The sequence below is a fragment of the Watersipora subatra genome, chromosome 10, assembly GCF_963576615.1.
Source record: "Watersipora subatra chromosome 10, tzWatSuba1.1, whole genome shotgun sequence".
NCBI lineage: Eukaryota > Metazoa > Bryozoa > Gymnolaemata > Cheilostomatida > Watersiporidae > Watersipora > Watersipora subatra.
In genome coordinates, this window is record NC_088717.1 from 22,649,616 (window position 1) to 22,662,615 (window position 13,000).

The 13,000-nt window shown below is 41.1% G+C and overlaps 2 long non-coding RNA genes across 3 annotated transcripts; both read right to left on the reverse strand.

The window, feature by feature from the left end:
- Window positions 1–200: 200 nt before the first annotated feature.
- LOC137406356 (uncharacterized) lies at window positions 201–2,458 on the reverse strand. Of its 2 annotated transcripts, none has more exons than XR_010979857.1 (4): window positions 2,406–2,458; window positions 1,756–2,016; window positions 1,422–1,504; window positions 201–443 (listed from the first exon to the last, which is right to left on the reverse strand). It is a non-coding gene; the product is annotated as an uncharacterized lncRNA (long non-coding RNA). The 2 variants fall into 2 exon arrangements; XR_010979858.1 differs by having other exon boundaries at window positions 1,422–1,567.
- Window positions 2,459–2,517: 59 nt separating this feature from the next.
- On the reverse strand, window positions 2,518–4,139 carry LOC137406357 (uncharacterized). Its single transcript, XR_010979859.1, has 3 exons — window positions 3,443–4,139; window positions 3,034–3,149; window positions 2,518–2,551 (listed from the first exon to the last, which is right to left on the reverse strand). It is a non-coding gene; the product is annotated as an uncharacterized lncRNA (long non-coding RNA).
- Window positions 4,140–13,000: the final 8,861 nt, after the last annotated feature.

The window sequence follows — 13,000 nt, forward strand, 5'->3', positions numbered from 1 at the left end:
CAGCTTACTTCTACACCTGCCACAACCTAGCAGAGACCCTACAGATAATTACCATGCTATTGGGAGAGCACCCAACACTCAGTGCAAGATATTTACTGGACAAACCAAACGTTATTGCTACAGCAGGTCCTGGTTTCCTTCAAATTTACCATTGTACCATACTTAACTACAGTCAATACGAAGTACTGCCAATGGAAGAGAATAATTGCACAGAGTTTATTCCGATGAAGATCAAAATAGCTGGCACAGAAAAGATTGGATATTTTAATCCAAAAGACAATGTGATACACCCAGACACCTATACAGTCAATTGCAGGACAAAAAGAGGCACATTGATGATGCTGGAAGGTAACATTTCTGAGTATTTCCCAAACGGAACGATTTCATCAATGAGGGAGACCACCAACTTGAGTATTCCGGACATCAACCTCGGCAGCCAGCCTCTACAAATACAAGAAACCATATTTAGCAGAGCTCACGTGTTAGGATGGTCAAACACAGACAATTACGGAGGACTGAATGAACTCCTATCTACCTTAGACAGACAGAAAAGAGTACTAAAGGCTATGGGAATCGTCACGAACCGCCATAACACCCTACATTACAACACCATAGAGAGCAGAGAGAAACTGTTTGGCTCATCACTATTCAGCTTTCTATTCGGAGGACACGTAGCCTCAGGTTACGAGCTATGGACGTTCGCTTGTAACATCATTCTTACATTAATGGTTTTATCTACAGTCATCGGAGGAATCACAAAAGGATGTTTTATATACCGAGCAAGAAAGAGAGCCATGGTAAATGCTTTAGACGTAGAGACGGCACTCGAAATAATCGATATGCCAGAAAGAGAAGACGAATCCGAAACAGAATCTGACATCAACCCATCCGCACCACCAGAGAGTTCAGAGATCGACTCATCATCAGAAGACTTAAGCAGTGCACCACCATCATATAAACCTTACGTACCCCGATATTCTCGACCCGAAGTTACTAATGAAGAACGTGAATGTTTGAGAGCATGAGAAGAATACTTTTCACAGACATACGGTATGCAAGGTCCACAGAGACAACACGAGCAGATCAACGGTGTCACTAGCGCTTCAAGAGAAGATTGTAGAAGAACCACCATAGATGTAAAGATCAACGGATTTATTTGCACATCACTCGCTGACGCAGGAGCCACAATAAGCCTGATCAACACAAGGCTCGCTCACGAATTGCGTCTACACTTGCAAACAAGCGACCTGACAGCTACGGGTGTAACCAAAGACACTCTGAAAATCCTCGGACGATCAACAGTGATTTTGAACATCGGAGGCGAATGGAATGAAAAACATCGATTTTACATAGCAGATGGCATCTCACATGAGGTAATTCTAGGAACAGACTTAATGAGCAAACTTGGCGCAGTTACTTACAATTTCGACAGATGTACTCTTCACATCAATGATGGACCAGCCATCGCCATGGGAAAGAATTGCTCCACCAGCTCAGCATACGTCTGCAACAATGTCCAAGTAGCACCATTTACAGAAGTGGCAATCGTAGCAAATGTAGATAGCGACTACGAAGGAAAAGAATGCTTATTTGAAGGAAACACTGACACTCTGAAAAGACTGATGATTGGCAGATCAGCCACCCGAGTTGACCAAGGTAAGATAATAATCCCTATTATCAACCCAACCAGCACACCTTTTGAGTTGAAGAAAGACACCATGGTTGGAAGCATAGAAAGCTTAGATGAGGACTTACGATTGCTCAGTGTGCCGACAACTCCTGCAGAACTGGAGAAGCTCCGCTCATCTCCGAGTGACCAGCTGGATATCTTGAAGATGAATTTAACGGAACAGCAGTTCAACGAGTTGAGAGAGCTCGTGGACGAGTTCACAGACATCGCAGGAGAAGGGATCACCGAGCTTGGGCGAACATCAATAGTAGAGCATGTCGTAGAAACACTGCCAGGTACCATGCCGATACGGAGCAAGCCATATAACATACCAGTAGGAGTGCGAGCTGAAATCAAACAACAAATTGATCAGATGCAAGAAAAGGATCTCATTACCCCTAGCACAGGCAAGTGGACGTCACCAGTTGTTTTAGTACGAAAAAAGGATGGCAACTGGAGATTTTGTGTAGACTACCGCAAACTCAATGCAGCCACGGTGAAACAGTCCATGGCCATTTCTTCAATCAACAGCGCAATAGAGATCATGCATGGGAAATTTTTTTTTAGCTCGATAGATTTGTGTTCAGGATTCTTTCAAGTTTCTCTACACAAAGACTCAAGGGAAAAATCAGGTTTCATCACCCCATTCGGATGCTATGAGTTTAATACCATGCCACAAGGGATGTCAGGCAGCCCAGCTACTTTTACAAAACTAGCATTGGCCATCATGGCGGACCTGATTAGCGAAGGCAGCAGCTGTGTCTATCTAGATGACTGGCTGATGACATCAAGGACTTTTGAGGAACACATCCATCTACTGAGAACCGGCTTCACCCGTGTTCGCTTCGCCGGACTGAAGTATAGACCATCTAAGAGCCAACTCTGCCAAAGAGAAATTTTGTATCTAGAACACATCATATCAGAAGAAGGTATAGCAGTCGCAGATAGATAAATTCCCCACACCTAGGAATAAGACGGAAGCTAAAAGACTGCTAGGACTATTCGGATACTACAGGACATTTATAAAAGGATTTTCAAAAATTGCTGCACCCATCACACAGCTAACAAGTAAAGACAAAGAGTTCGAATGGAGTCCAGAATGCGAAGAGGCAATGCAAATTTTAAAGTCACGCATCACCACCGCCCCTATACTTAGTTTCCCGAACTTTGATGAGACATTTATTCTAACTACAGATGCATCATCTACCAACATCGGGGCAGTACTGTCTCAAAAGCAGGCTGATGGAAAAGAACACCCGATATCTTTCTACTACAGAACATTGACCAAAGGCGAGAAGAAATGGGACTCGTGCGAGCAAGAGCTATTCGCCATAGTAACTGCAGTTAAATACTACAGAGCTTACCTGATGAACGTACCTTTTAAGATCTTCACAGACAATGCGGCATGCACCTACATCCTGAAGAAGCCCGAGTTATCTCCACGCTTAGCCAGATGGGCTATCCAACTCTCAGATTACACCTTTGAAGTAGAACACAAGATAGGCAGTCAGAATAAAGTGGCAGACGCTTTATCAAGAGCAGTCACAACCATTAACACGGATTCACCGTCTTCAGCGATAGATGTTGACATGAGAGAAGATCAGAAGAAGGATTTCTTTCTGGGACCCATTTGGAGGTATCTCGCAAAGTCTAAATTTCCACAAGATACAGGAAAAGCAAGAAGAAGAGAAATAGTTACAGACAGTGAAAATTTTGTGCTGAAAAGAGAAGTTTTATACCGAAAACAGGATGAGAAATTACTACTTGCCATACCTGCAGTGCAGCGGCCACTTCTACTCTACGCGATCCACGACAGCTTGACAGCGATGCACCCAGGAGTGACGAAAACCTTGCTGAAGCTCAAGGAGAAATATTGGTTCCCAGCTATGTCACGAGAAGTGGAAGACTACATCCGACACTGTATCTCCTGTCAACAAAGGAAAAGCCCGCACGCACCGACACGAGTACCACTTGGCACCCAGATGGCTAAAGCACCATTTGAAGTCCTATCTGTCGACTTTCAAGGACCGCTAACAGAGAGCTCATGTGGAATGAAGCACATACTCGTTTTCACAGATCACTTCACAAAATGGGCAGAGATTATACCAACTAAAGACCAACTAGCTACAACAGTTGCTAAAGTGTATGCAGAACAGATATTCTGCAGATATGGAGCTTCAAAGATTCTATTGAGCGACCGTGCTAAAAACTTCATGAGCGAAATGATCGCAGAAACTAACAGACTTCTAGGAGTGGAACACAGATTCACCAGCCCTTACAGACCACAGACAAACGGACAAGTCGAGATTTACAACAAATCAATAGCTAACATGCTATCACACTTCGTAAACCTAAGCGACCATAAGGACTGGCCTCGATACATACCATTCTGCCAACTCGCACACAACTCATCCAAGCACACTATTCTACAAGCCTCACCCAGCTCACTGCTAATGTGCAGAGAAATGAGACTACCCTACGATTTGACAAAACCATCACCAGAGCCAATTGAAGCGGACGACAGCACATACAAGTCAAAATTACACGAGAGAATGACAGCAGTTTGGGAAAAAGCTAGAGAGCTAATGGAAAGGGGAAAAGCCAGACAGAAAAGCTACTGCGATCAAAAGGCTACACCCAGTTCACTACAAGTAGGAGATTATGTCTTCTACTATGACAAAAGGGGTTATAAGAAAAAGACGTCGAAACTGATCAAGAGATGGAAAAATGCCTACGTTATTAAGAGCAGGACCGAGACTAACGCAGCCATTCAGCCATTCGATCGCCCAGACCAACCAGCAATTACAGTACACCTCAACATGCTTAAGCCACACTTTGGACCACTAATTAGAGGGGAACACACAGACATCACTCTCGAATTAAACTCACCAAAAGGAACAGATAGTGAACAAGACGAAACAGGACAAGATAAAACTGAGGTACAGGATAAGACCACTCCATATGAAGACAACGAACGACTTGATTCAGACTTACCAAAAGATATGATGATGGAAGAAGACATGAAACTACCAGCGAGCACGGGAGTACGTTTCCAGCTTCCAGAAGAAATAATAAATCCTTACGGAGAAGACCAGTACGATGACTTATCTGAAACAGAAAATCAACCATTGATGACAGAAAGTAATCAAAAATCAGATGGCGAATATGAACCTCAAACACAATTCATGAAAGCAACAACAGAACATAGCCAGGCCCCATCACCTAGCTATGAACAAGAACGAAAGAAAGAGCTCATGGACTCCGAAGAAGCCCGAAGCCCAAGCGGATAGAAGATTTCGAATATTACGAATAGCTGTAGTTCTTACCTACACGATCGGAACAAGATTTTGGACTAAAGACAAATTCTTCCTCAAGAATTAAACCCCAAGGATTATGATTAACAAGACAAGTTCAATATATTTTATTTTTTTCGTTTATAACAACAGACAACAATAACAACAATAACAATCACCGCCACACCCCGCAAACAGAGAGGCACCACGAGCCTGGGATCTAAAAGAAGACAATAACCACTACACGCTCGAGACAACTATTTAAAAAAAAAAAGAAGAACAATTTTTTTTGTACCTCAGTTTCATTCAATTAAGACAAGTTTAACAACCTACCGACGACCACTGGAAGATCAGACGTGACATCTGCTCCCATTATAAGGCGAGAAAGCCACGCCGAGGATTGGCGTAAGGCCGGATCAGTTGAAATTTCAGGCACTACAAGGAACCAATAGTGGAAAGAAGCATTAGCACTGACATCAGGCACGACGGAATAAGAAAACGGACGAAAATAACAAAAAAAAAAAAGAAGTTCCCACTTACAAGCAGTCGGGACAGTGATACGCGCTAGGATGGTGCCCACCCCAGCCATAATCGTACCCCAAGCATCCTTGCTAGTAATATCCACAGCGGGTGCACCGGTCGTCAAGCTTATACAGGCGCTGACCTTGCCGAAACAAGTGCACCTAGTAAGGTCACATGGCTAAAAGGAAAAGATTCAACCCAAAAATTGTCCACAGGCACGAACTACTATCATCTAGTAATCACTCATACGCATATGATTAAAGAAATAAACTTACCGCTTCTGTGATGGGATAAGGCCAAACCAACGGCCAAAGTATAATCAAGAAAAACACAACCCTGTGGCTGTACATGTTTTCCCTTCAATTACACAAAGAAGAATGAAGGGAACAAGACTAAGAACTCGCCGTAGGACAGTATACTGATCATATGACACCAGATGGGCTCCATCATTGGCCAATATCTTCCCACCAGCCAACCAGTAGCTCCGCCCACTTTCCAAGATCAACGATTGCGCAAACCATTGAAGCGACCTCCAGACAGGAATAGAACAACTACAAGCTAACTACACTTAATACATCATCACACAGTCAAGCGTTGATTAACTAGATTCAAGGTTAACATGACTTATTACGAAATATCCCCGCTACGACTGACAAAATCAACGACACGATGATGATGACTAATTGACAACCATTATTCTCCTAGCCACCCCAACCTGACAGCCACAGCAGCTTCTTCCGGTAAACTACAAAGGACAGCCGATTGAAACACATGCAAACAAGTTCAGCTATTTACAAGATTTATTACGCGAGGTATTGAGGTATACAGTAGAGGAAGGAAAGGCTAAAATTAATAGAAGGACTAATTACACCCCGTTAGCACACTCACACCAGAGATCTCGGTGGGTAAAATTACCGCAATCGGTACAAAACCGAGCCCCGTGGACGCACCGCCTATAGCCTCTCCGTACCCAGGCCAGACATTGCGGCCCACACTCTGTCGAGTTTGTTGACCCCACCGCCTCCGCCTCCTCCTCCTCCTCCTCCAAACTTTCCTCCCCTGCTGGGAGCCCTCGCGGAGCTTGTAGCCTATAATGAAAACATGGAACTTCTGCATGACCACTGATTCAGATACGGAGGATGACAAGATGATACAGATATACATAAACACGCCACGAAGACCCACCTAGCTTGTTCCTCCAAGTGGCGGAGGAGCCTTCCTCCCCGCCCCGAGACACTCCTCATCATCCGGAATGACACCCCCCTCCTAGCCATCGGCACAACCCGCTGCACAGGCCTAAACAGCCCTGATGAGGTGGCCTCCGTCTGTGTGCTGGCATCCGAGGTGGAACGCCTTCGAGCACCAGGGAATTCCCTCTCGGTTATCTCACTGAGTCTACCCATATAGAACCCGATCCATACATGATTGGTGAGTACCTTGACATAATAACATTGTACCACTTTAATCTAAAAGTTGCTCGCTTATTCTCTAACCAACTTACCTCCTCACGAATGCTAATAACTCAGCTATTACAGCGTCAATAAACGTTCTGCTTGCCATGTTTTCTGGGAATGCTGCTGAGAGCCTCCGCTCTGTATTTATACCCTGCTGTCGTTATGGATTCTTTGCGAACACCCATGCTTACCACTAATTGTTGTACACCAATTGCCGCATATTAACACCTACATTTCCTTGACAGGTACACCGTGCTGTATGGTTTTATCAATAAGTAGCTGATTGATTACCTAACTTGATTAAATACACGATTCATTCAGCCTTGAGATGGAAGCTAAATTTAGCCACTAAAAAAAAAGAAAAAAAATATAGCCATTATTGGCGTGTCTCACTCATGTAACAAAAAATTGACTTTTGAATTTTTAGGATAGACCTTATTGTGAAATAGACACGGCACATACCAGAAAACGAACTCATTTAAAACTGTTAATTTCTATTGTGACTTTCTATTTTTTTAGGATAAGACAGGTTAGTGATGAAAGCAGATGCTTGGACAATTTTTTCTTTCTGTAGGTAGCTCCAGCAGTGGAAAGTGAAAATGTCTTACACGCAACTGAGTCATGCATGTTATAACACTTATTTTGTGATTTTAGAATTCTAAAAGACACGCCAGTTTTTGATATGATGTTATGTGAAGTTTCTATTTCAAGATTTAGCTTTCTTTCTTGACCATAAGACCAATGACTACCCGCCGCATACAGCCACCCATACATACCGACATTCGGGAGGACCCGTTTACTTTGCCAAGGGAGACGCAATACAAAAACCAGAACAAAAATACGCGACACCGAAAGGACAATTGACACTCACATAAACCATATGGCAAACTAACAACCATATACTTCTACTACTAACCTAAACCTTATTGCTTTGAGAAAATCAAAAAAAAAAGACTTTTATTTCCACTTTTAACATCTTTATGTTTTTGAATTTTATTCATGGTTTTGGTTTTACGAATTATTATATAATTTTTTTTTAACTCGGGTACATGGGTTTTAAATATCGTTATTCTAACCACAACTTCCCACAACTAACCACAAGCATCAAGACACCTAAGAGACATCAAAAGATTCCCTAATTGGAAATGTCAGAATTAGAATACATCAATCTTAGAAACTGATGAGTCAACACCGTCAACGCCCCCTGTGGGAACCGCCAAGGAATTTGGGAGTAATTATATCTATCCACCCATCACCAAGCACTACCAAAAATAACTGAACTTACCCTCACCCTAAGCCAGTATTTTTCCATGACATATTGCGGTGCAAACGGAAACAATATTATGTAATCCTAGCATCCAGCCACAGTTTCGGCGCTCTCCATGTGACGTATCCAAAGACGGTGTTCCTTCCAATGGACTTACTCCTACAACATAGTATATGATACGAACATTATATATACCGTCCTCAGGCTATCCTAAATGCCTATAAAAACTAGCGTTTTTAGTAGCTCAGCCTCTTTGGCAGTGACATTTACAGACGTGTAAGACTGAGCTTTAAGGGCAGACACAAGCTTGCTGTTGGCGTAAGAGATTTATATCTTACTTAGTTTTACTACTTGTCATCTATCTTATATTTTAGAATTTTGCTACTTGTGTATTGGGTTTTGGTTCATAAGAATAAAGTATAATTGACTATCATAATCCACCTTTAACATTCAACATAGCTAGGCTTGCACAAAGATCAGGGTCAAGTTATTAGCAACCATTACCTAAACATAATAAATCACATTAGCATAGTTTAGATTGAAGTGGAACTTGTAGTCATTAATCATTGATGTTATTGTGCTGTCAAGTAAGTCAAATACTTCGATAACACATATAACAAGGCTGCTGCTTGATTTTCTTCTTGAAACATATATTGATGTGACTATATTAAGACGACTCTTGCTGAGGTTACTGAGACATTAGAAACAAACAGAAATAAATTCAATGAGATGAATAACCAACATCAGACTCTTGAAAAGTCGTATGCAGATGTTGCAAAAGCTTTGGAGCAAAATAGTCTTAAAGTTCAAGAGAATTTTGCAAGGCAGGCTAGTTCCTTGGTAGCCCAGTTGGAGGATAAAGAAAAGCAAGACAAAGACTCTGAATTTAGAGCCAAGAACCTGATCCTTTTTGGAATAGAAGAGAGTGACAATAGAGAGGAATGGGCACAGCAAGTAGACAAAATCATTAAAGATTGCCATATTGACATGAAAGTAGAAAAAAATAACAACTATAGGTTAGGTAGGTACGATGCTTCAAAGCACAAAGAGCGACCTCGCCCTCTTAGAATATCCACCAGGTCTGAAAATCAAATGTTTGAGTTGTTGAGCAGGATTAATGGCATGAAGCTGTCAGGTATTTTTGCTAGAAAAGATCTTTCTAAAAAAGAACAAGAAGAGGATTTTCGGCTTCGAAAGGAGTTGAAAGAAACGAGGGAGGCAGACCCAGATTCTGCGTACAAAATCAAAAAAGGGAAAATAATAAAAGTGAACAAGTAATAACATCGATTAAAATCTTGCTGCTCAATGCTAGATCTGTCAGAGGCAAACTGAATGATATCCAAGTTCTGTCTTCGGAATATGATATATTGTGCATAACCGAAACCCATCTTGATCCATCATTTAATAATGAAATGATTCTGAGCTCTTCTCAAAAAATTATATACAGACATGATCGAGATTGTCATGGTGGTGGTGTTTTGTTAGCTTTGACAGCCAGTTTGCCTCAAGAACAAGTCTTTTTCAAAAGATCTTTCTTACCCGTTGAGGCTGTTTGTGTGAAAGTTGGATGTCCTAGAGATGAAAATGAATTTTTTGTTCTTTGTTGTTATGTTCCGCCTGGGCTGACAGGAGAGGCAGTTGCACCACTTGAGGAATTGCTGGATTTTATGACCTCTGATTTTCCAGGGTCTAATGTACTAGTTGTGGGGGATTTTAATTTTCCAGATATAGATTGGTGCAACCTACAAATTCGATCAAACTCAAATCAAAAACAATTGCATAGATCTTTTTTGAACTGCATCTTGTCTCATGATATGCGTCAGATTATAATGGAACAAACACATCAGCTAGGAAACACTTTAGATCTAGTTATGACAAATAAGTCTAGTTTTATTTATGACTACAGGATAATCAACCCCGGTATCAGCGATCATTTTTTAGTTGAACTCTGTGTAGCAGCAAATTTTAAGACATCTCATGAACAGCCTTCTTTTATCAAATTATACCACAAGGCTGATTCTACTGCTATTAAGGAACTTTTGACTGATTCTCTGACAGAGATAGTACAGGCAATTGAAAGTAAAGCGAGTATCAACTCCGTCTGGCAGATTTTTGAGACGTCCATGAATCGAGCTGTCAATAGATTTGTTCCTAAATGTATCCCTAAGAAAAATGATAACAGGGAGCCAATATGGTTTAATAACTCAGCCAGGCGTGCAGTGAAACAACAGCGAAAACTTTATGACAGAAGTAAGCACACTGGGTTAGAAGTAGATTTCTCCAAGTATAAACAAACTAGGCGTACCAACAGAAAGAGTTTTCGTAAAATGGAGCAGGAATATTACCACCGAGTGCTGTTTGAACCCTTGGAAAGGGGTGATAGCAAACCATTTTACTCTTTTTATAGGCGGAAAACTGGAAAAAACTCACAAGGCACTGCGGTTTTCAAAAATAAATCAGCCTTAGAATCATCTGAGATTTTTAACGAATTTTTTCAGGGTGTTTTTTCAAATAGTGACTGTTTTTCCACAACTCAAACTGAACTTTCTGCAGATAAATGCCCTATACAAGTAACAAGTGATGGAGTTCTCAAACTTCTAAATACTCTTAAGCGCGGGAAAGCCCCGGGCCCAGATAAGTTTAGAAAAGAAGATCTTTGCCTAGAACCTGAAATTATTAGTAAGATATTGGCGAGCATATTCCAGTACTCGTTGAACATTGGAAAACTTCCAGATATCTGGAAAGTGGCCAATGTAGTTCCGGTACATAAAAAAGGCAGTCGGGAAGATCCGGGAAATTTTAGGCCCATATCTCTGACATGCATTGCTTGCAAATTGTTAGAACATATTGTGCTTAGTAACATCAATAAAGATCTGGAAAATGTCATATATTCTAACCAACACGGTTTCAGAAAAGGCCTATCTTGCTCCACCCAGCTAGTCTCTACTGTGAATGAAATAATGAAATTAGTAGATAACAATAATATAGTACATGCAGCGGTACTGGATTTTTCTAAGGCATTTGACAAGGTGTCTCACGGCTTGTTGATCGACAAATTGATAAAATCAAACATAAACCCGTACATGGTAAATTGGATTAGGGACTTTCTGTCAGACAGACTCCAAAGAGTAGTGATAGAGGGTGCTGCATCTTCTGACCTGCTGGTTTCATCGGGCGTTCCACAAGGGTCTGTCCTCGGGCCCACCCTATTTTTGGTGTACATAAATGATATCTCCGATAATCTAAAGTTTTCTGCTATCAAGCTTTTTGCAGACGACGCTTTACTTTTTTCTCAGGTAAACACCCTTCAGGATTCAGTGAATTTCCAGGAGGATTTAAACATATTAGACCAGTGGGCCTATAACTGGAAAATGAATTTTAACACTGATAAATGCCAAATCGTTCGTTTTGCAAGGCAGAGTAGCGGAAACCCAGATGTGGTGTATTACCTAAGTGGCAGACCTTTATCTTTAGTAGACAGTTTTAAATACCTCGGAGTTTTTATATCAAATGATTTTAATTGGGATTTACATATAGACTCAATCATATCTAAGGCAAGTCAGCGATTGGGAATGATGAAACATGTTTTGTTTAATGCGCCGATGAGGGTTAGAAGGGTTGCATATCTCACTCTGTGTAGACCAATATTGGAATATGCGAGTGAAGTATGGGACCCTCATTTGATGCGACAGGTAGCATCATTGGAGGCAGTTCAGAGAAGGGCGGTTAGGTTTATATCTGGTTTGAAAGGTAGGCAGAGTGTTACAGAGGCAAGAATTTTTATAGATCTAGAACTTTTAGAACTAAGACGCAAACATGCAAGAATGTCTCTCATGCTAAAGATTTTATCTGACGACTGCCATGAATCTCTTATCGAAAGTTTTAACCAAATACAAAATGTTCTTCACAGTCATGAAACAAGATTGGTTACGGGGGGTGCTCCTTCAGCTGTATGTGCAAACACCGGGTTTTATATGAATAGTTTTTTACCTAGAACATCGCGCAACTTGCGCGGCTTACCATAATTTTATGTTTTATTGACTATTTTTAAATAAAGTTCTCAACGGCCTTCTTTTGCCCGATTTCGGGATTTACAGGTTCTTAAAACACCTAGACCTAGACCTAGACCCATGTCATGGTCATAGTGGTGGTGATAAAGACTTGTTTTTAGTCTACAATTCACCCAAATCAATGATACTTAACTCATTTCTTTCTTTAATTTCCCTCTAGCCTAAATCACCAACTAGCTAAATGTCATTACTGTTCCAGAAAAAAAGTAGTAGGAAAAAATCAGAATTATTATTGTTTTTATTATTACGAAAAGGGAAACTCACCTCACAGATTACAGCTGCGTTGCCTGGCTCTAGAGGTTTAGGGGCTCTTGGGTTGCTGCTTGCGTCCAACCTACTGACATTTTGAACCCATATTTTTCCTAATGAACTGTCTCGAGGAAACTGATAAAACTGCAAACCAGCTTCAGATCGGTTTGTGCACTTAACTGCCCAGCAATTTACCATTTTAATATACAAACCGCAGTCGCGTCTACGAAGCAAAAGATCGAATGCGCCTTGCAAATTATTTTGGCGCCTGTTCTTGTTTAGACAGGTATTAATCAGAATAAAAATGGTCGGAAACTACACTTCTTGTATATGGTTAGAGAGGAAAATTTTGGCTTACTTAAATGGTTTTGTACAGGTCTAAATTCACCATATCTTTGTTTGCAAAAAAGTGAAGTATTGAAAGCTAGGAACAAAAATTTCATTAGAGATCAGAATGCCGATCGGGTTTGTTTGGA